At 31.5% G+C, this 24855-nt stretch overlaps 1 protein-coding gene across 33 annotated transcripts in view; it reads right to left on the reverse strand.

The window, feature by feature from the left end:
• The window catches only part of LOC143192762 (uncharacterized), a 175324-nt gene extending 151082 nt beyond the window's left edge, over positions 1 to 24242 (reverse strand). For 23 of the 33 annotated variants that reach the window (XM_076398366.1, XM_076398355.1, XM_076398345.1 and 20 more), the window contains exon 1: positions 24105 to 24242. The gene's annotated coding sequence lies outside the window, so the exon portion shown is untranslated. Of the gene's footprint in view, positions 1 to 15563; positions 17674 to 24104 lie in introns of those variants that run through there. The other 10 variants (XM_076398357.1, XM_076398350.1, XM_076398342.1 and 7 more) reach the window with 4 other exon arrangements.
• Between the last annotated feature and the right edge of the window lie 613 nt (positions 24243 to 24855).

Genomic DNA, 24855 nt, shown 5'->3' on the forward strand with positions numbered 1-24855 from the left:
CTCAAGATCGCTACAACATTATTAAGGCTACAAAGAATTCTCCACTATTATTTTTAATTGAGCATTTATTGTGAAAGGACATTTTCTGTTTCATCTATATATTATATGAGTATTTTATTTATTTTTTATATATGGACTAGTATTCCGAGCTTCTATTAGAGAAAAAAGGGTTTTTAAAAGAACCTTAAATCCTTATTTATATATTTTTTTATGATTTATTTGTGCCTGTAATTTCTCGGAGGCCAAGTAGTTTTTAACAAGCTTCACAAAATATAGAAAACAGTCAAAATGTCACTATCTAATAACAAATTATTGATATATATTTTTATATGATGAAAATGTTTTGGGAATCCATCAAATGTTAGACGAGTCCATCACGGTTTATTCACTTATAAAGTTATGGAAATTTTGAATGAATGCCAGGCAAAAACTAGTAGCATGAATTAAATAAGAAAAAGAGAACAGAGAAGATCTAGTGTAAATAGTTAACATTTGAAACTGACATTAGGAAACAACTCTCATACTCAACATATCTATGAGAAATAAGTTAGGTGTAGTCAGGTAGTATCAATACATATATTTCTTCAAAATTATAATGAAAGTAAAATACTTAAATTGTTATACTTAAGGGTGTTTAATATAATTCATTTAACTCAAAGATACAAAAATCCATTTTAATTTAATACGAAACAACTATAATAACTTTTCAATCGTTTCATATGAAAATCCAATGATCATAAAAGTGTATTTTGTATATAAATATATAAGTTAGAAAAGTGCTTAATGCTTATCACGAATGAGTTAAAATAATCACAAAGCATTACTGATATAACATAATTTATTATGAATACATTTTAGTTATTGTTAAAAAAAACTGGGTTATATAGTATATGTTATTTATAGCCTGAACGTTAAAAATATTATTACAAAAAAATAATACAAAATATATTATTAAATACAGTTTATGTCAATATCATCGCATTGTTATTATAATATGTATTATTACAACCAACTGTAAAATATTATAACTGTCAAAAACTGGAATAAGGGAAATGATGTTAGGCTAACAAATATCTAGAAAAGAATATAAAATTGAGATGAATTAGTTTTAATGTATATAACAGATTTACATTTAAAGGGTCATTATCTTTAATACTACTTCTCATATACCTATATATTCTTGTATCTTAAAATATATGCTACATGTTCTTTATTTGTTTGTAATTGAGAATATTATGTTATAGAATAATATTTTTAATAATTCACTAAACAAAGTTCCATTGAATAAAAAATATCATAAACATAACTGATTAATACAATGTAACAGTATTTTCAAATTGTGGTCTATAAGATGTGCATGCTCACTTTCCATTTAAATGTTTCCAAGTTTAAGAACGATCTTAAGTTGCAAAAACACTCAATTGATTACTGTGTTATGTATGAGTGAAAAATATTTTTGATGACTTATTATGTTTTAGCTTTCAATCCTATATTTTCTTACACTCTCAATCTTCAACTACAATTTTTATCTTCAGGACTAAATTCACTGTGCTTAAACCTTGGAAACTACTTATAAAAATAAAAATAAATAAAAGTTCAAAAAATGCTGATAAAAACAAAAAAAAAGTACTAAAAGATTAGTGTTGTTCATAGTTATTCATTTTCCCAACATTATATTTTACACAAAACAATTTTAACACAACCATTGATACCGTCTTGCTTTTCCGAATGGCGAAGACATTATGAACATAAAAGCCTTCCGGGAAAATGCATAAATAGTATTTCGAAAAATTATCTTAAATAAAAAGACAGGTAACGCAAAGCAGTAGAGAAGTTTTTGGCTGAATGTAAATTAATAAAATTATAAATTTAGTTAGTTATAGTGATAATAACAGGATAACTAGTACGATGACTAATAAAAGATGATCAGAAATATACCAAAATATTATTACACCAAGCTTCAAGTTCTGCTTCAGTTAAACAGCGAAAAAATAGTTAATAGTTTTTATTTAAAAAAATAACAACATACAAAAAGGTAAAATGGAAAACAATGGTTATAGTGTAAAATGTCCTGGATTAATTTATTTTTTAACCGTACTAGCTGTAAAATCCCTGTTGATCCATTAAATACAAAGCAAAACTGCAAACCATGAATATCAGGGTTTTGCCCTAATAGCTTACAATAAGCTATTGGGACAATTACCCCTAAGCTTTAGATTTAAATTTATCGTATATAGGTTTATTATCGCCAGATATATGATTCAATATTATAAACTAAGAAAACAAATGAGTAAAACACCTTTAAGCTTTTAAACATTTTAGGGTAACATAAAATCATATTGCAACTTACATGGAATAATTAAATCAGTCACACAAACCAACCAGCTAATACAGTCACCTTCACAGATAAAGACACATCACTCAACAACAAGGAGATATGTGTACAGTTAAAATGACACGTTATGAATGTTAAAATGAAAACTATTTGAAATGCCCCACGATCGTTTTCATTGCAAAGATTCCACTTGCCTACTTTTCACAAACAATAATACCGGTTTAGTTTAGAAAATAGTCTGACAAAAACGGTACAGAAAACGCCCTCATCTACTTATAAATTAATTCTAAGTATGACCAATACATCTCATTACAATGGTATTGTGTTATTGTATTAAATATCCTCTTAGTATTAATGGCGAACCTAACAAAATAACTGGATGACTAAGTATGATAATGAGGCGGATACTATATAGTACGTTTCTCCACACCTGCTTCAAATTTTATTGCTCTACTAGATCAATATAGTAATTTTTCTCTGACGTGATTTGCAACTGTTTTTTTTTCTATATATTAGCATGATATTAAATGAAATACGTAAAAATATCATATAACTTATTTTCAGATTAGATTATTCTGGAAATTATTTGTTTGTTTTCTTATTAAGTATGGAACTGAAGACTCCAACTTTAACTTTAACAAATTTAGAGAACTAAACAGAACTATCACCATTAAATAAATATAGCAAAATATTGCTTTTTGAAGGGAAAAAATACAGTTGAAGCAAAAACTTGACTTGCTGCCGAATTTCCGAACACTGTCCCTGGATAATTAACCATCAAGGATTGGTATGCTAAGTTTAGACGTGGTGAAATGGGCACCAGGTTGTTACCGACGAAAACATTAAAAAAATCCACAAAATGATTTTGAATGGACGTAAATTGAAATTGAATAATATAGCAGACACTCTAAAAATATCAACAGAACGTGTACATCATATTATTCACGGAACATTTGGGTTTGAGAAAGCTCTGTGCCGGGCGAGGTCACTTTTGACCAAAAACAATGACCAATTGACGCTTCGGAGCAGTGTTTGAAGATGATCAAGCGTAATAAACCCGAGTTTTTGCATCGATGTGTGACAATGGATGAAACATGGCTCCATAAGCATGAAACGATGAACCAGCTCCAAAGCGTGGGAAAGCGCAACACTCGGCTGGCGAGGTTATAACGTCTGTGTTTTGGGATGCGCATGGAATAATTTTCACTGGCTACATTGAAAATGGAAGGACCATCAACATCGACTATTACATAGCGTTATTGGACCGTTTATATCCATAGTAATATTTATTCAATAAGTCATACTATAGCCTGTGTGACGGGTAACAGTCCATGCAACGTTCAGAATATAAAAATAGGGTCATTCGTTTTTGAGCCTTGAAAAATGGAGATTCCAGAAAGTCGTTTTCATCGTATTAGTCCTATCCTTTACTCCCGACAAAGAAAAATTGCCAGTGTCGTCAGAAAAGTTCATGTAAGAGATAAGCCTAGCCAATCGTTAAAAAATCGATGAAATTATTTGAAATATCATGGTAGACCAACAAACAGGAGATAAAATAATATGAACACCATACACCAAGACCAATCTTGTTGCATTTATCGCTCAATTTCAGTCTTAATTGTTAACAAATAATGCAATTGAATTAACTGATTAAAAAACATCCAAAATTGATCGATTAATAGAAAAGGAAAGGCGTTGATCTCATACCTTTGATGATTCCGCTAAAATTTGGAGAGATTAGCTATGATGTTTTGATATATCCACCGTATTGCCCGTATCTTGCCCATAGCTCCTGATGCTGCAAAACTATGATGATGGATGGGTTCAAAAGAATTTAGAATCACTTCGTTCAGTTTTTCGCAGAGAAATTCCAAATAGATCAAATTATAGTTTTACAAGATACATGTAGATAGACCAAATAAATCAAATTTATAAGAATCAATTCGCTTTAAAAAATATGAAAAAAAAACGAAATTACTTTTTCCCCGACCAATAATTTTTTAAAAGTAAAACGTTTATATCCATCAAACGTTACAACTCGATCACTTTCACACATAAATAACCGCCTATTAAATACGTCAACATCATAAAAACAAACAAACAACAGAACGATTAATAATAATCGAGAAACAAAAATCGGGCGAATCCAGTAGGCGAAAAACTTTCCGAAAATAAAACAATCGCGTCTGAAAATAAAACCGTCAAATCGCAGCCGAGAATTCCGACTTTCTCGTATAAAAGATAAATTATATGGTGCTCCCGTTATTACCATTACATCCTGTATAATTTGCCGTTCTTATTTGGTCGGAATAACATGAATTAATCTGCGCCTAATGCCCAACGACTTTAAAGGTTTTCGCACAATGCATCGATCCGTTTGACCATGAATGAACGGGGTACCGTTTTTGTCGAGAGTGTGCGTCTATTGTTTTGTTGGTCGGGCGTACTAGATCATTGTAAACTTGTTGTTTACACAATTTGACAAGCTAGACGATACGTGGGCCAACAATTAATTATTTGAGCGTTGACACTCATTTTTCTGAGGTCTTTTTTATTTTCTTAATGGTTCAAAAAGAAATCATTAGGTTAGAGTATACTATGCTATTTAAACTATGCGTTTTGTCTTATCCACAAACTTAATTTAATTAAACAAGTAAAATAAAGTTACTCTTAAATGGCAAAACAGGGAAAAAACATGTGAGGTTGATATAAAATTGCTTATTATGTTCTTAGGTGTTCAAACAGAAATACTGTAAGGTATTTGCCTGATCAGCGACAACTGTTGGTGAAAATTCAAAGTATTAATGTTTTGAAGTATCTGTTAAAATGTCATACATTTATTACGTAACCCAAAACAAAATTCTACGATTAATTACCAATGTTTATCGCTACGTAACCAACGACGAGCTGCACGATGACCTCGAAATCAAATGGATACACGAAGTGATCCAAGATCTCGCCTTAAAACATGGAATAAGGTAGCTAAATCACAGCAACGTAGAAACAATACAGCTACTGGACAACACGTAGAAAATCAGAAGATTGAAGCAAACCAAACCACACGAACTTGTTTAGTATATGAGTGTATTCTTAACTTCAGCTTAAGTAGATTAGTTTCTTTTAATTTGTGAAATGCAATACAAGCACAACAGAACAGTAGTAATAAATTAATTTGTAAATTAAGATTGTACTAAGCATATCTAATGTAAAATATAATTAATAAAGAAAAATATATTAGATAAGACGATTTTTGCCAGCTTTTGCCCCCCCCCCTTCCTTTATAAGAAAAAATAAGAATAGGTCGACCCCCCCCTGTTCTATATTTATGACGTACGAATATAAAAGAAATAAAATACACATTTGGTCTGTTTTAATTTTTATTATTCACATAAACAATTTTTAGGAACATTTATTTATATAAACAAAAGAACTAGTAAATTTAATGTTTTTGTAATAATCAACTTTCGATTTATTTTAAAGTATAATCTTAACTTTGCACATGTTTTTTTAGATATTTTAAAGTATCTTTTTACCAACTATGGGTTTATCTGGACTGCACCTACTATGTCATGTATACCTATTATGTGTATGTAACCCTACGTGGGCTCCGAACCACGATCATCGGCATTAAGCCTATCGACTGGCGAGTGACCAACTTAGAAATCATCCCAGAAGACATCCGGTCTTACCCAGCCTGGTTACTGGCATGACTGGGATCATTTTCCTTATCGGATTTTACACTTTTACTCTTGCCTAGGACAATCACAAATATTAAACAATCACAACATACATTTTACGACCATGCCTCAGCAGGATTCGAACCCGCGGCTATCGCAACAGTAGGAGGACCGTCCTGTTGCCTTTACCACTGCGCCACCAAGCTGGCTTTGCACATGTTTGTGATCTTACGTAAGAACTATCAAAACCCCCTTGTAAATCTTTTCCCTCTTCGAAGAACTAATGCGACATGGTCGACGCCCTCGCCCCAATCGTCTTAACTAATAAATTAATAGCCCCTAAACAATTTAACCGAACTATTTTTTATCTTTAAGAGTGGATTATCTCTCTCTTTTTACCGACTGCTTAAGGTGGTTTTCGAACCACGGTCCGCGGCATTAAATCAACAAACTGACGAGTGAGCAGCTTAAAGATCCTAAAAAATTGTCCGATGTTACCCAAGCCTGGCTACTGGCATGCCTCAGATCATTTTGGACATTCATTACTTTTGTTATTTCATTTAAAGAAACCTGCTGCAAAAGGCCATCAAATATTTTTAGAAACTGGTCTAAAACAGCTCTAAAACGTGGGAAAACGCAGCAGTCGGCTGGAGTTATAGCGTCTATATTTTGGGATACGCATGGAATAATTTTCAATGACTACATTGAAAAAGGAACGACCATCAACATCGACTATCATATAGCGTTATTGGACCGTTTGAAGGACGAAATCGCCGAAAAACGGCCGCATTTGAAGAAAAAGAAAGTGTTGCTTCACCAAGACAATACACCGTGTCACAAGTCAGTGAAGCCGATGACCAAAATCCATGAATTGGGCTTCGAATTACTTCCTCATCCACCGTATTCTCCAGAACAGAAATGGTCCTCAGCAACTATTTCCTGTTCTCAGATCTCAAAAGAATGATCGCTGGGAAGACATTTTCGTCGAATGAAAAGGTGATCGCCGAAACTGAGGCCTATTTTGAAGTAAAGGGCAAATCGTACTACAAAAATGATATCGAACAGTTGGAGGATCGCTATAATCAGTGTATCATCCTTGAGGGGAATTATGTTGAATTAAAAAAAATAATTTTGCCAAAAAAATGTGTTTTACTATGGTAGGCCGGGGACTTTTCAATTGACCTGTTATTACTGATGAGAAAGCATGACATTTTGCATTATTTTTAACTATAAATTTATTGAAATATTAATTATATATGTATATTCATATATATTTCGGATATGATTCACGCAAAACCCATCAGATTAGAAGAAACAAAGAAAAAATTACACCTGAGAATATATATAAAAATACAATAATAAATTACTAAAAACTGTTAAAACAAAAACTTGAAATAAATCGCAAAACTATAAAATATCCTTGATATTAATCACTAAGTGTCATTCCAACCGAATGAATCAAAATTTATTGCGACTAAAACAGTTTATCATTAGATGTCGCTAAGAATACAACTAAATATGCAAATATTTAAGAGAAAACACTTTTTACATATATCTAAATGTTTACGGTTAAAAGTAGAACACAAATCGATATGGAGACCTAGTTTAGAAAATTTCATTTGCATTTTTCTTTGAACTGATTTCAATTTCCGTTTACTTTTTATTGTTTTTAGTAATTATTTATTAATTCCATATTAGTCAGCTGATATACTACATTGAGTTTTGTGGTTTCCCAATTTTTTTATAACACGACATTTTTGAATATTTTATTTATTAGAATTTTTGGAAGTTATAAAATTTAGGAAATATCGGACGCAAGGTATGGTAATTGTTATTTATGTAATTGAATTGTTAAAATCAGTTAAACCACTAACAACTTCTCTTACTTAGGGGTGTCGGCCGGCGAAAAAAATATCGATATTTCTAAAAATAATTTAAAATATTTAAAAAATACCGATATATCGAATTTTTTTGGCAATAACTGCCATATTTTCAATAAACCTAAAAATTACCAAGTACCAAGTATATAATGTTTTTTATCATGTTTAAAAAAATATTTAATTAAAAAAAACATCGAAAAAAATATGAGCCAAAAATAACGATATATTAATATATCGATATTTTTTCGGCATCCCTAGTTAACACTATTATGTGTTTCTAGAAGCTTGTTAACGACAACTGAAAATGTTTCCGGAAATGATTCAACCAAAAATTATTTTTTTATTTGGCATTTTTAATATAAATTTACTTCTTTTCTCGAAACGGCGGAAACTTATTTGTACACTTAATATATTAGCAGCATTTAATTTCAAAGCAAGGGACATATTCCAATAAAATATTTTTCGGTGCGACTATTGAAAGTAAAGATAATAACAACTGTTAGAAAATGAGAAAGCTTTCTGATATCTTATCTCCAAGCGAAAAACCCGTATTACCTGATAACAGGACGGCCTTGCAGAATGTATCGAAACAAATGACTAATGCATGCATAACATCACATAGTATATGGACACGTTCGTCGCTAATTTACGAGCTGCATCAAAACGACATTGCTGACGATGGATGACCTCTCAGCAGAATCATTCTGATGGTTTTCCATATCCGTTTTCGCCGTTAGAATTTTCGCAGAAAGCGATGAGAAAAAAACGTTTCTAATATAAGTAAATATTTTTTAAATCGAATATTATGTTTTAGAAAAACATTTGGTCGTTTCATATAAAACCCCAACAATCAAATATATTACGTTTTCAGCAGTTTAGAAGTAGTTTTAGAATATATTAAACAATTTAAGATAAATTATTTATAACATGTTACTTAATCAATAAGTGGTATACGAGTAATAGTAGTAGTATCGTAGTATATCTAATTAAGACAAACATTTTTTATCCGATTTTATTCATCAACATACCCTCTTTTAAGAGTAATTATTTTATTTTAGAATGATTCGTTTGTTAGTACCTTTAGGCGGCTTTCACCAGCTGTCGTTTATTTAGCAGGCGATATTCTTTTTGATAGTACACTTCAGGTGTCTAGTAACCAATTCATGCTTCATCCACTGCCACATACCAACGTTAGAAATCAATTGTATGGCACATCTTATGGAACAAACGTAAATATCGCTATGAACCAAAAAAATATGCATTATAAGTATTCGGATATATTGCGCTACTTCACCTTACAGTTTCCTAAAACTATTAGATGCTTACATATATTCAGATCATTAGATTATGTATTTAGATCAGTGCAAGCTTGAGGCATGTCGAATTTTACATCGTGGAATAACTGTCTACAAAATACCCAGAAATATAATCCCAGATGTTGAACAAGGGCGAGGTGCTAGCAGCGCCAACTATGAAACGATAACTATTATCTGACAAGCCCGAGTCGTTTATCTGGGATGTTATTAAAAAGTACTTGGATCATTCAGTATCCACCACCGTTCAGTTTAGACGTGCCACCATCGACTGCCTAAACCTCGTCATCAGGTAAACCCAGAGCTGATTCTTTTATTACTTGTATTTTCCCCAATTTATATTATATCAATAAATAACATTATGTAAACACCCCTGTATCATTACATTTTACCTCCATTAACTGAGCCATAACAATCCTAAAGCATAATTTTCTATATATTTGATCCACTTTCGCACTCCTTTAGCATTTCAAAATCGCGTATCATCCAAACCTATCGGTACTGTGTCGATCTGAACAGGTAAGAAGGCATTATATCTAGAAAGCAGACTGGATGCGACAGAGCTTCGAGCTGCAAGAGTACATCTTTCACAATGTTTGCAACGTGACTAGAATCATATTGTACCAATCGTTGAATTTGATTTTGATTCCAACCGTTAATTGCTGTTGCAAGCATTTGCAACAATATGTCGTCCAATTCGTTCAAGTGACGTAGGCAGACATATGCAGTAAATTGCTAATCCCATCATATCCATAGCAAGACTTATTAACCATGAATATTCCGCTTCGGTGTCGATGTGATTGGCTTTCCTTGATTAAACCATGATTATTTGCGCTTGGTATTGTCATAGTAGATCTACATCGACAATCACAATACATCACAGACAACTATATCTACATAAACTGAATAACTTAATAATAGTAAATAGCAAGAACTATACTTTCTGTAGAGAAACGTCAAAACTTTCGGATTTAATAGTTAGGTTAGGTTGTTTAATACGTATTGTTTGGAGGTTAGCAGTGGTGTCATCTGGAAACTCTTATCTCTTGTCGACTGAATTCTGATTTATTAGCTGATTAAATTAAAAAAAAACATATCATTAACTGGCAAATGAAAATTTCAAATATGTAGAGAAAATAAATTAAAAAAACAAAAATATATTATATCTACGTCATGTGTTCGCCAGATCTCCAATCATCGATGATCCACTTCCTTCGTTCTGAAGTGCTGACAAATTTGACAAATCCATAACTTGATAACAAGTCGACCTTACAGAACACTTCGAAACAAATGACTAATGCATGCATAACATCACGTGGCATATGGAGAGCTTCGGCGGTAATTAACTCTGAGGGGTAAGTATTATTATTGCGTCAAGTTTGCTTATGAGTTACACAAATGTACTTCATGAAAGCACTGCCTATAATGTCGATCTAGAAGCCAGTTTATTCTGACTATCAATAATCCAAATTAAATTTGTCCACTCTCTAAAGACTGAGATTTTTGTTACCTTAGAATTCCATTAATTTTACAATATTAGCAAATATTTATTCTTTGACAAAAAAGATGTTTTTATAATTAAACATTATTAAATTAAATTAACTCCATTACGCTATTCAAACACCTAATTAAGCATCTAAAACTCATCTTAAACATTTCTTATGTATTCCCGTTCTCCACTATTATCTACTTAAAGCTGTATATTTTTTCTATAGAGTTTCCAATCATTTTTTTGTTGTGTTTATTTATACATGTGTGTTACATATTTCCGTTATTAACACGAGCGCACGCGATATCACAGAAACAAGCACGCGCCATTTGTGTACCGAGAACTTTCAAACATATGCTGTGTGTACGTTTGTTTTTGAAATATCGTCAAAATCTTACATCAGTTACGCCCAACGAAATAAATAATTAATACAGTTTTTATTGTTATATATATTAACCATTTAATTGTCACAAAATGGAATAGTGTGTATTTTCTTATGATAAAATATGTTATAATACAAATTTTGCATACATTTCTGTATTATATTGTACTGTCAATTATTAAAACAAAACTGAAAGAAAGTTGGAATTACATATAAGTATATAAATATTATGGAATAACAAACAAGCGTATGCGATGGATATAAATAAAATAGAAATTTTGTTCTAAAAATAAGTCGCGGCACATGAGATCTCATTCTAATCGCTTGCTAAGGGTCGGAGAAAAATAAAATGTACTACAAATTAAAAGAAAACAGCAAATAAATTGGGAACGATAAAATCTGAAATGTTGAAACAATATTTTTATACGTTCTAAAACGTGTTATATCAGCGTTTATTACAATTATTTATTTATAAAAGAAACTCGAAAAGAATCAACGAGTAAAATAAAAACAAAAACAGCAAATTTTTTATAATAATCTGTAATTATATTAATGCCAAAGCATTGTAATTATGCCTTTGGTTTTCACATTGTGTCTTAGTCTAATGTTTAATAACACTTTTTTCTGAGATTGAAATGTCATAAAAAAGTAATAAAGCACCATTTGCGACAAACTGTTTTGCCCATTATATTCACGAAAAATTATGTGATAAACTTAAAACTAATCTATAAAAAATACCTCAGTATTAGAATCATTGTTTTGAGTTCAATATAATTGTTAGCAGAACGCTTTTCAGTTTTCAAAAATTTCCGGAAAATAGAATATATAGATCATTGGAATAGAATATTAGAATATTTTTTTCCAATAAACTGTTGGCTTATCATTAATTGAAAGAACAAATTGATTATGTTGACTAAAAACGAACTCCTATATAAGAAATAATATTTTTTACCTGAACATAGTCAAATTACATTTAATCACATTTTATTGCAAACTTCTTATTCTATACAAAAATTAAATACATATTGTTTTATTTAACTTTCTTCCAAAGAACTAAACAAAGTCAAAAACAATTATATAAACACGAAGAAACAATTTAGCAATGATTTTTTGATATGAAAACAACAGCAATTAGACTGCTTTGAAAATTTAGAAATACTTCACAACCTATCTTATTAAAAATCATGGTGGTACATCGAATTATTCTATTCAAAATCGAAACGTAAAATATTTTAGTTCAATTAAAATCAATATCTACTGCACAGTGTCTGCCACACAAACTTTCAGTTTCAAATCGTTATATTGTACTACGGATACACCAGTAATTCAATCAAATCTATACTGCAATATTCCCCTATCCAGTACTGGTGACAAGTATCATAAACTTTCGTTTAGATATGATATGTATATGATGATGACCATAGTCAATGTCACATACTAACATAGCAAAATAGTTAGGAATAATACTGGATGTCAAACTAAGCTGGAAGACTCATGTAAAGAAGAAGGAAGAAATGTATATTAAATTTTTAAGGATGTATTGACTATTTGGAAGAAATTCAGTTCTGTCGATCTACAATAAAGTACTGTATACGCAAATCCTTAATTCCACGTGCACATATGGCATCCAGATATGAGATTATACCCAGAAGAACAATCGGTATATAATTCGGCGGTTTCTGAACAAATTGTTGAGGAGAGCACTTAATGCCCCGTGATACTTCAAAATAGTGATTTCGATAGAGCTTTGGAAATGGACATTAACCAAAATTACTTGCCACTAGCTAGCCCAGAATCAGTTTCGTTTTGTATCGCCGTTCAACATGTCGTTTGTTTTATCCCGAAAATAAATAAACCATGACTATACCTGAATGGTGAACGGGTGAGACAGGTTGGTCAGTTTTCCAATAGACCATCAGTATCGCTTTGTATCGCTGTTGTTGAACAGCCTCTTCTTTCCATAAAACAAAACAGTTTTTTAAATAAAATAATAGTATTTTTTTTTGTTTAATACCCTTTCAAATTTTATTTCACTGGGCAGTCGTTAGGAATCAAATTAATTATTAAGAAAGGAAGGCAGGTTGACGTTGGATTTGCATCGTTCCGCAGTTACTCAAAGCGTTTCTTAGTATAATTAAGTGGAGTTTGGGCAAAAGTATTGCAGATGAAGCTACAAGTACACTAGTCTGTTAATTCCTGTCGTATGCACCAGAGTTCAAGGCGAACTGAAGTTGCCGTGAATTAACAGGTCAACTGAAAAGTCGATTGGACTTCGGAGTGAAATGATGGAGCGATGTTTCATCCTTTGTCACATATCGACGCAAACACTCGGGTTTATTACGCTTGATCATCTTTAAACACTGCTCCGAATCGTCAACTCGTCGTTGTTTTTGGTAAAAAGTGAGCTCGCGCGCCACCCACTTTGCACAGAGCTTTCTCATACCCAAATATTCGTAAATGATATGATGTACACATTCAGTTGATATCTTTAGAGTGTCTGCTGTTTCATTCAATTTCAATTTACAATCATTCAAAATCATTTTGTAGATTTTTTTAATGTTTTTGTCGGTAACAACCTCTTTTAGGCGTCCACTGCGTTCACCGTCTTCGGTGCTCATTTTACCACGTCTAAACTTAGCACATCAATCCTTGATGGTTGATTTTCTTGGGGCAGTGTCCGGAAACTCGGCATCAAGCCAAGTTTTCGCTTCAACTGTATTATTTCCCTTCAAAAAGCAATATTTTATCAACACTTTTTTTTACAATAACAAAAGTTGCTTCACTCAAAATGCTATAATTCACAAAATAATGAAGGTTAACATCTTATGAGGGTTAGGGCTAACTAAAAAATATATGGATTTAATTCTAGTAGCGCATCTATGTGTCCGGCCAGGGACTTTTCAATTGACATGTTAATATAGTCTATTGGAATTTGGAACAAAAGGTGAACGGCCACCAAAGGCAGATTGCAGTAGCCTTTTCATGCTTGCACCCATCCAGTGCCGTTCATATTCACACTATATAAAATAATATCACAGATAAAAGGTGTGATACTTCCAAACGGTTCGATTAAAATCAAAATAAAAGAAAGCGTGTCTTCTCTTCATTCAGACAACCGAATGAATATTCGCAAAACCGGGCTAATCGCGATCGCCGCGAGCGCGGGCCCAACGAACTAGACCGAAAATAACAGTGCAGCTCTCAAAACAACGATGCGGAATTGGTATTTATCTAAAATTTTCTCGCACATCACGTACTGTAAACAATTCAGCGTTTACGCTTTTTTTCCCGATAGCTTTCGCCAAAATAATTCCATCAAACCGTACAATGTAGGACGGATCCTTATATTTTTGTTAATTAAATACGGAAGAACCGGGGATAATAGAACTACTCGAAAGATAACGTCGAAAAATAAGATGGTCGGTCTGATACATTGCTATTAGACGGTTAATTAAAACAAGTGAGTCGTTCTAAATAAATGTTTATGTAGCCGAAAAAAACAACCTAAATACGATAAAAATAAAACCACTAATTTACGATTTTTTTATTATTTACGATAATGAACATTGGATAAAATAAGGACATGAACATAAAACTAGAATATTAAATCAACCAGGATGGTGCAAAGAACGAAGAATCACCTCCAAAAAGACATGGATTAAGGTCACAGAATGTGATATCAAGAATTTCTGATGTTACTACAGAAGCTAATCGTCAGAAATGTAAAAATTTAAGTAACATCTGATGTCTACAACATGTTGGATAGGCTATTCTTAATTAATCGTTTCCTATTGATGTTATTTAAAGCGTTATTCCCCTATCACGAATGCAATACAATGTGTTATAATGCTATAATATGTAATAAAATATACTGAATACGTTTATAATAAAATATTTTTAACAAAAAAATTGAACCGACTTCAGAAAATAAATAAGGAACTCACTATAAATTAAAAAATAATCAAACTTAGATATTTAACACAAAAAAATATTTTAAAATAAAATATGTACATAATAATCGTGGTAAAACTAAATAAAAATAAACAAAAAACTTATTTAACCAATCTACTACACGTATTTTATATTCTACTATATACACACAATTTAGCTTAATACCTACCTAAACCGATTTATCTATTTACAATACTATTTTAACCACTACCAACTGAACACTTTGAAGTCGGTACCAAGCAACAAATTAGATTTGTTTTAAAAAATTTTATTATTATTTTTGTATTGATTGGACTCGGCATCGACTTCAAACTGTGTTATAGTGTTATATTGTGCAATAAAACACATTGAATATGTTTAAAACAAAATCACATTTTTTACGCTAAACCGAACCGAAACTTGAACCGAATAAAATCAGTACATCAACACAAAACTAGAATACAGAAACCGATAAAGACAGATGGTACATTACAACTTTATAAATAGAGAAAAATATATACAGATTCTGTTTCCTAGATTTAGAAAAGGCTACTTACTAATCTACTTTTTCTGGACGTCTCATCACCGGGTTTGGAATTAATCTACAAAATGAGCAAATTGCTACCGTGAAATTACTGTCGACTGCTGGAATCATATATTTTCGAAAGAAAATTTAGAGTATCGATCGAAGGGGCATTCTAAACACTTAAACCTATATTGGATGGAGTCCCACAGGGTAGTGTCTTAGGACCACTTCTGTATCTGCTTGTTGACGACACAATTATCAGGGCAAAAGATGTATCTCTGAATAAGGCTATAAAAAAGTGTAAGTAACGGTCAACAAGATCCACAAATCGACTAGAGACTAGAAAATACAGCTTAATAGCTCCAAATCTGTCTAAGTTAATTTTGCGTTGCGGCGAAATGACAAAACTAAATATATCACTTGACAGATGCCCGATTCCTCCAGCAAAATCATCAAAATATCTCAATGGTAAGTTAAACATTTCGGAACGTATGGAACATTCCAACAAGTGATCCACTATTTCGCCTTAAATCATGAAATAAGGTTGCTAAATCACAATAACGTGGAAACAATACAGCTACTGGACAACTCGCAGGAAATCAGAAGAATGAAGCTAACCAAACTACATGAACTTATTTAGTGTATAACAGGTTAATTGAAAAATCCCCGCCCTGACATATAGATGGCGTACTAGAATTAAGTCCATTTGGTTTTTGTTAGCCCCAACCCTCAAAAAATGCCTGTATAAATTTGACAGCTGTCGGATCATTACTTTGTGAATTATAGCATTTTGAGTGAAGCAACTTTTGTTATTGTGAAAAAAATTGGAATTCGCGTGTTGATAAAATATTATTTTTTGAAGGGAAAAACTGTATTTTTGAAAACTGTTGAAGCAAAAACTTGGCTTGGGATCAAGGATTGATATGCTAAGTTTAGACGTGGTGAAATGAGCACCGAAGACGGCGAACGCAGTGGATGCCCAAAAGAGGTTGTTACCGACGAAAACATTAAAAAATCCACAAAATTGTTTTGAATGACCGTAAATTGATATTGAATGAAATAGCAGAAACTCTAAAGATATCAAATGAACGTGTACATCATATCATTCACGAATATTTGGATATGAGAAAGCTCTGTGCTCTGTGTTTTGATACGTGAGATCACTTTTGACCAAAAACAACGACGTGTTTGAAGATAATCAAGCGTAATAAACACAAATTTTTGCGTCGATATGTGACAATGGATGAAATATGGCTCCATCATTTCACTCCGAAGTTCAATTAACAGTCATCCGAGCGGACTGCATACGATGAACCCTCTCCAAAGCGTGGAAAAACGCAACAGTCGGCTGGCAAGGTTATGGTGTCTGTATTTTGGGATGCGCTTAGAATAGTTTTCATTGACTACCTTGAAAAAAGAGGGACCATCAACAGCGACTATTACATAGCATTATTAGACCGTTTGAAGCACGAAATCGCCGAAGACAATGCACCGTGGCACAAGTCAGTGAAACGAAAAATCCATGAATTGGGCTTCAAATGGCTTTCTCATCCACAGTATTCTCCAGATCTGGCGACAGCGACTATTTCCTGTTCTCAGATCTCAAAAGAATGTTCGCTGGGAAGAAATTTTCGTCGAATAAAGAGGTGATCGCCGAAACTGAGGCCTATTTTGAAGCAAAGGACAAACCGTACTACGAAAATGGTATTGCCATATAAGCACCATCAAACAGTTGTTCTTTAAAAATGCCCTCTTGACCATTAAACAAACTCAAATTTGGACAAAGAAAAACAATTATTAATCGTTATTCTCTCGCCTCCGAACAGTTCATTTCCGCATCGCGTGCTCGCTAATTAATCAATCGTGCAGTCAACCGTTCGACAGGATCGGCCCTTTCGTGGCCCATCGGCTGAATTAAAGCGGGTACCCCGCCCTAATCTGGCCCCGTCTAGACGCGTTTCAAATCCGAGAAGCGCTTTTAAGACGACGGCAACGACGATCGAGCCGGACGATCCGGGCGATCCTTGAACCCGACGGCGCGCGGTTCCCGATGCAACGACGGCGGTTCGCGAACTTTTTCACCAGCGACGACGACAGCGAGCGGAGCCGGTCCGGTAACCGACCGAAGCGCGGCCCGCTACGATAGTCACGCACTCGTATCGGTGCTGTCTCGTTTCTTCGTAGAGTGGGCGTAGAAAACAACAAACAAAACAATACTTTTTATCCCTATTTAAATTAGATTCTCGTTTTTTAAAGTCAGTTTTTTTGTTTAATTATTCCCACTTTATAGATAATTATATATAGTATGTTTAATGTATTGCCTAGCACCATTTGTAAATTCGTTTTATAATCAGACAATAGTCCTTTAAAAAAAACAGTCAAACAGTGTACATCATCACAATGTATAATGCAACAAAACAATAACAAAATATTGATATAAATAAAATAATGAAATAGAAATAAGGTTAAAAAATATAATTTATTTTAAATTTAATTTAGTACATCTAATACATTATTTATTGAAGGACTTTTAATTAAACATTCCCAATAGTTTGTAGGTTATGGTTGACACCAGACAAGAAAGAAAAATGCTCTTAATGAAAAATTAGTTTAAAAGGGATTTTATGTTTTTATAATTGAATTTGGCAATATGTTCGACGATTTTGATGCGGTACATTGGCTGTATTATTGGAAGGACTCTATATAAACTACTCATTTCACTCTAGTTCAAAAAAAAGGTACAAAGTTGTCTGATACATTCGAAGATAGGAAAAATACAGTGATATCAAAATGACTTGACAAGGAAACACTGCAACGAAGGACAAAAGAACTGAATGTAAGATATTACTTTGCTATACAATCCTTAATTAGGTGGATTTGTTGTTGTGGAAATGAGTTCAATATAAATATAATAAAATACAATCCTAACCTATAAACTGTTGTGACCATATAATTAACTGTAATTTATAATCTCTTTCGATAATATATGTATTAAATTTTCTATAATGTTAAAGCAATGAAATTGAATTTTATAATATTTTTGTTCCATTATATTATATAGATTAGAATTTTCTTATATGTCAAACCTAAAAATAACTAAAACTCAAAATTGATGCAGCAATATTGCGATGTTTTGACGTCATAAATTTAGATGACGTGAGTTTACTGTTTTATTGGACATGCTATAGTCTATGCAATAAACAGCCAATGCACGTTATCAAGATTTATGAGGTCAGCAAGTCGCAATGTTGTCGCATTAGAGTTTTGGTTTACGACGTTTACCAATTTGTAACCTCTAATTATTATCACCAATATTTAGAAGAATTTATATATATTTTTATGTATACATATTTTTTTAGTTTATTAATTAGATTGTTACGAGCCGTTGCCAACTAACCTACAATTTGTCTTTATAATAACTGGAATCTAGATATATGTATATCTAGGAGGACCTATCGGTCTTATTTGAATCTCTGGTGTAACAATGTATTAACATTGCTGTATTAACACTGAATTTCTATTATTAAATGCGTCTCACTAAACTACACCACAGAATATCTAATAGTTCCGATTCGTTTGAGTCTCTGTCCTATTCTGGTGTTATCCAAGAGTTGTATTGCTTCGACACTGATATAAGAATGAAATGTGTTCTCATGTCTCCTTAATTTCCTGTGACAATGAGTGACAATCGATATCTGAAGGTGTCGGTGTAAATAAACAGTACTGTAGTATCTGGTGTACCTACATTAGTCCTCAGGACTTTGTTCTGGAAAACTTGTACCGTATGTCCATGTATGTTTCGACACTGTTTTAATAATAGCTATTTGTTATGTACTGATAATTGTATTTTTCTTCCAATTAACCAGTACATTCTCCTATATTTTAACTCCAGTTCTTTCCTTTTTTACATTTCCCTTCCATCGAAGTTTTGCATAAAGATTTATTCCGAGATAATTAACGTTGTAGCTATATGGATGATTATTACTTGTTGTTATTGGTGCTTGTGCGGTCTGATTATATGTGCACTGTACATACACAGATTTGCTTTCGTTAATTTTAATTTTCCAGCACTGGGTTCAATTATTTATATTGTCACTTGTCTGTAGTAATTTTGGTGTGGATTTTTTGCTATTGTCTTCGACAGTGTAATCAGCAAATGTAGCCATCGTGATATTTTCCATTTATGATGTCACATGTGTAAAGCAGGTAACGAATTGGCCCCAGTACACTTCCGTGTGGTACCCCTATTTATTATCTATGTTTTTTAATAGTTCAGTGTGTTGATTTGGTAACATTTTCTGTAGCTTATGGACAAGACCATCATGCAATTGTAGACATTTGACAACAGTGTCCACCAACAGATTGATCCGGCTATATGTTCCGACGATTCAGACAGCAATCTGTCTCTTTTTAACAATGGTGAATATGGTGAACTTACATTTACAACGAATTTTACATTTTTACAAACTGCATTTAGCAGTATACTGGACGTCATCTATGACGTGCATTGGCATTTTTATTGGAGGTATATATTGATAGCTCTAAAAAAAAGTACTGCAGTTTTTACTTATATAACATGATTTATGACCAGTTTTTTTTATTTATATTGTATATATTAATTTTTCGATAAAACAAACAAAACATGCAGTTGAAAGAAAGCCATGCAAAAAGTGTTCGATTTGTTTATATTTTCTTCATATTTTTTTCTTAAAACGCAGTCATATCGTTTCTATTTTAAACCCTTTTTAATTTTGTGAAGAATGTGAAGTGAACTAGGCGGGATAGCTGCTTCTTGTTAATTGTGAGATTTGGCACCTTTGCGGCTATACAGCAACAGAAACAATTGCCATATTTGATATCTTAACATATCCCAAATACGTTAGAACTTGATAAATGGAGCTCATTCGTGAAGACGCGACGCCCATATAGTGACATATTTTTATTCAGTTGATTTTACTGTGTTTTGTGCTGCCCAACCTGAGTTTCATCAAATGGTGAGTTTGTCCACAAAGCATTCCAGTTTTCTATTTCTAATTCCATTCCATTTATTATTTTATTTTCCTTCATTTTATTATTTATTGGTATCCTTCCCATAATTCTTAAATTACTAGTTGAACATTGTTGAATAAGGTCGCTTAAATGAGAATAAAGTGAATTCAAGATCAACACCAAGAAGACAAAATCTGAACGCCAGTAATAAATACAGTAACATATATTTAACATCGCCTACCAATTATAAACCAGAAGACCAGTTTATCCTACCATGTATAAATATAGTATTTTAATAATTGATAATCAAGTATTCTCTTTGGAGCAATCATTCAAAATATCTCTCTTTCACTAAATAGCATGTAATTGTAGAAATAAATTAACTCTAATACAATAAGGTACATTAAATGTTTATTATATTATTATATTAAATAGCTTAACCTATTATATTGAAACTTCATTTAAACTGAATACGTTGAATACAAAAGAAGCAATATCAAAACAAAAACCACAAACAAATAGAAATTAAAACAAAACAATAACATACAAGTATGCGGTGCCGGCGCGTTAATAGAACAAAAAAGAATCGGGCACGTCTAAAGAATTAAGCCTGGAAGGGCCATATTGTTTGCTCGAACGCCCAACGAATAAACAAATGAACGTATACGTAGCCGCCAACAACCAGTTCGATTTCGATCAATTGTTCTTAATAGCCATCTAGATAAATATTAATTTTCATGGGCGACAACGACAGCGACCCACCAACGGGTTAAATATAATGACGTGATGACAATTCTAAATCAATTCATTAGGTATTCTACAGAAGGAATAGAAGAACTACTATAGAGAATGAACTGAATTAATTCTGAAATATAGTAAAAAAGGTTGGAATGATATTTTTAATATTATAATTCAGGAGCATTTGATAGTCTAGTGCTGCAATTTCAGGCACTTATTTCTATTGGGAACTCAAAATAACAATAAGTGAAAAGGAAAAACATGTATGTTTCTATCTAATAAAAATAATCTTGTCAAATTATTAGATTTATTAGATTACACTATACAATAAATGGAAAAAGTATTCGATACAAGATAAAGTTCATAGTGTACCAGTCCCCCACATGGGATTTAAATACCGCTAGAAAAATAGAAATAAATAGTGGTAATAGCAATAACTATTGACGTGTCGAAAATAATTAATTGGGCAAACTAAATCACTTCCAATCAATCACTTTCAAATTACGGGTTCAGTTTCACTAGTCTAAGCATCCGAAGTTGAAACTGAAAATTAATAAAATATTTTAAAGAAAAAAATTGAACCGACTTCAAAAAATAAATAAGGAGATAAACTTAGATTTTTAACACAAAAAAAAAAACATTTTAAAATAAAATAAGTACACTATAATCGTTGTAATAACTATATTAAAATAAACAAAAACCTTATTTAACCTATCTACTTCACATATTTTATATTCTACTATATACACACAATTTAGCTTAATACCTACATAAAGCTATTTATCTACTTAATATTATTTTAACTATTACCAACTGACTACTTGAAGTAGTTGTCTACAATATTTCTATGAGATGTTATATGCTATAGTTAGTGCTTGAAAAGTAAACTGATGGTTTTTACACTGAAAGACTTCGGATTATCCATAACAGCTCAGAAATAACATTATAGACAAATATCTGATTATTTTAGATAAAAAATATGTGAAATTTGAGCATTTCTCCCGATTTCCCCCCTTTCCCCCAACAGATCCTAATTTGGTTGCAATGGGACCACCTCGGAAGTGCACTGTTTTGAATAAAAAAAAGAATTTTGAAAATTGGCTCAAAATTGACAGAGAAATCAGCGAACATACATTAAAAAAATATACAGCCGAACATAGAACCTCCTCCTTTCGAAGTGATTAAAAAAGGCCAACGATTTGCGCTATAATCAGCAAGATATTAAAACATCTATATGCCAAAACTCAATAATTATTTAATACGAAAATCAGTAAGATTTTGTTTGTTTATATTTTTAGAAACCTTTTTGTCAATATTTTGTTGTTTATATCCGGGCTTCGGACTAGCGAATGATCAACTTATCAGATTTTACACTCCTACCTACCTATCAATAAATACAACTAGAATCACATACATTTACAAAACAAAAGCAGAACCGTGACCGCTGTTGTTACCAATCCAATAAAATTGTCTTTTGTTAGCAAGAATATCTTGAGGTTATTAGTTTGCATTAAGAATATTATACTTCTAATATCATTATATAATTAATTAAAATTGACGTTGAAAAAAAGAAAATGAGTAATTTATTTCTCACTTTAGCCACATGGAAACACAAAAATATTATCAAATTATATCAGAGTGAACACAGCATTAAATTCAGCCCGTATAATTAATTATAAAATATATAACTATAAGCTAATCTAAAGATATAAGTATCCATATTAAATTCTTACAATTACGATTAATTGTTTAAATGGATGGATTGAGTTTAGCATTCTAATATTTAACATTTAGTTATTAATAATTCATAATCAACTTTAATTTAATAATAAATGTATTTAATAATAATGTAAAATAATTCGTATTTACTTTTAAAACACTACTCAACATAACTTTCAGTCAGAAGTTTTGAATTCCTGTACATATCCTCATCTACATAAAATATAAAATTCAAATCCAAATCCACCACACTTTAGTCAGCTGATGCTGGAAAAACTAGTCACATAATTTAAGACGAATTCTGAGAAATATGTATTATAATATATGTATTGTAACATATAACATAAGAAATAATAACAACAAATACACTCAAAAAATGTAAACTCGATGGGAAATTGACTTGAAATTGAATAAAAATTGCCATTAAAATTAACAATATTTCTCAGAATTTAATAATACCCTTATTAAGATCTCATTAGAACAATATATTTTCATAACATATATTACTGCACTATAGTACTTGAAATAATTATTATTTATTCTAAGCTTATTATTTGCCATGATAAAAAAACAAATATAAGATAAACATAATTATTTTTACTATGTTGATAATTAAACTGAAGAAATGAAAATCCCATTCTTGTCATAAACAAATAGTTCATCTAGCTTACCTCTACTCAAAATTAAAATTAGAACAGTTTTTGGCTGTATGCCCGGACTCTTAAAATTTGATCAGTGCTTTAATAGTAGGTGCTTTCACACCGGCACATATATATGTTTCTTTTAATTACATGTTAGTGGCAATATTTAAAAACGACGAAAATGTAAGCACGTCTCACAAATATTGCAATGTATAAAATAAAACAATATGTATACAAATAAATATATGTATATTAGTTTTAAGCAGGTAGCACATATGTATGTATATTTACTCCTTCAGTATAATAAATACAAAAAAGTAGAGGTGTCTTTTACACTGTATGCATGATTTCATATCCAACCACCCTTGAATTAAAATAACACTCTTTTCTCACTACCTTTAAATATTTCCGAATATAATTGACACAGTTACTAAATTGCAACTGATAAACCTCATTTATTAAAAAAATATATTAATTTCACTCACCTTTTGAATTAATTTTTTTCGGGTTGTGACAATAGGGCACAGCACTAGTACGAAACACACAAATACACCTCTCCACGCTTCAAACCAGACTAACTATAATTTTTCAAGAAATTTGATCTGAGGGGACCGGCTAATAATAACCGACCTGCGCATGCGTGTTTTTTTGATACATTGCCTAATTTTAATAAAAAAATGTTATGCTGTATATTCTTCCTGACAAACAATAGAAACATATAGATTAGTGTTACAGTAACTAAATTTTACAATTTTAAATAATTTTCGGAACAGGTTTACAAACGTCAACTTTGACTTAAAACATATGACACAGCAATTGCAAGAAGTGTATAGAGTATGCTCATATCATATCCTACATATATATATAAACATTTACCATTTAGTGCTACAAATTATTAACATATTGGCGTTCCAAAACAATTTCATTATTGACTTTTACTTAAGATACATTATATAAAATGAAATATTTTTGAATCAATATATACAAAATAAACAGACATTAGCCACATAAAAGAAATTGTCATTGATGTTTAGTTGTTTACTATTAAAATAAGGAGGTTATAGAAGGCTATTGAATTATAGAACCGCTAAAATTAAAGAGATTTGATATATTTTAATAACCAATTTTCATTTGATATAGAATTTATCTATAATATGATAATATTTCTCTTTATTTTATGATTTTAAAATGACTTTTATTTATTCAATATAGGTTATTCGTAATTTTTGGATATTT

The sequence above is a fragment of the Rhynchophorus ferrugineus genome, unplaced genomic scaffold (genome assembly GCF_030347505.1).
Source record: "Rhynchophorus ferrugineus isolate W39M unplaced genomic scaffold, kcgeb_rfMv2 rfM3, whole genome shotgun sequence".
Taxonomy (NCBI): domain Eukaryota; kingdom Metazoa; phylum Arthropoda; class Insecta; order Coleoptera; family Curculionidae; genus Rhynchophorus; species Rhynchophorus ferrugineus.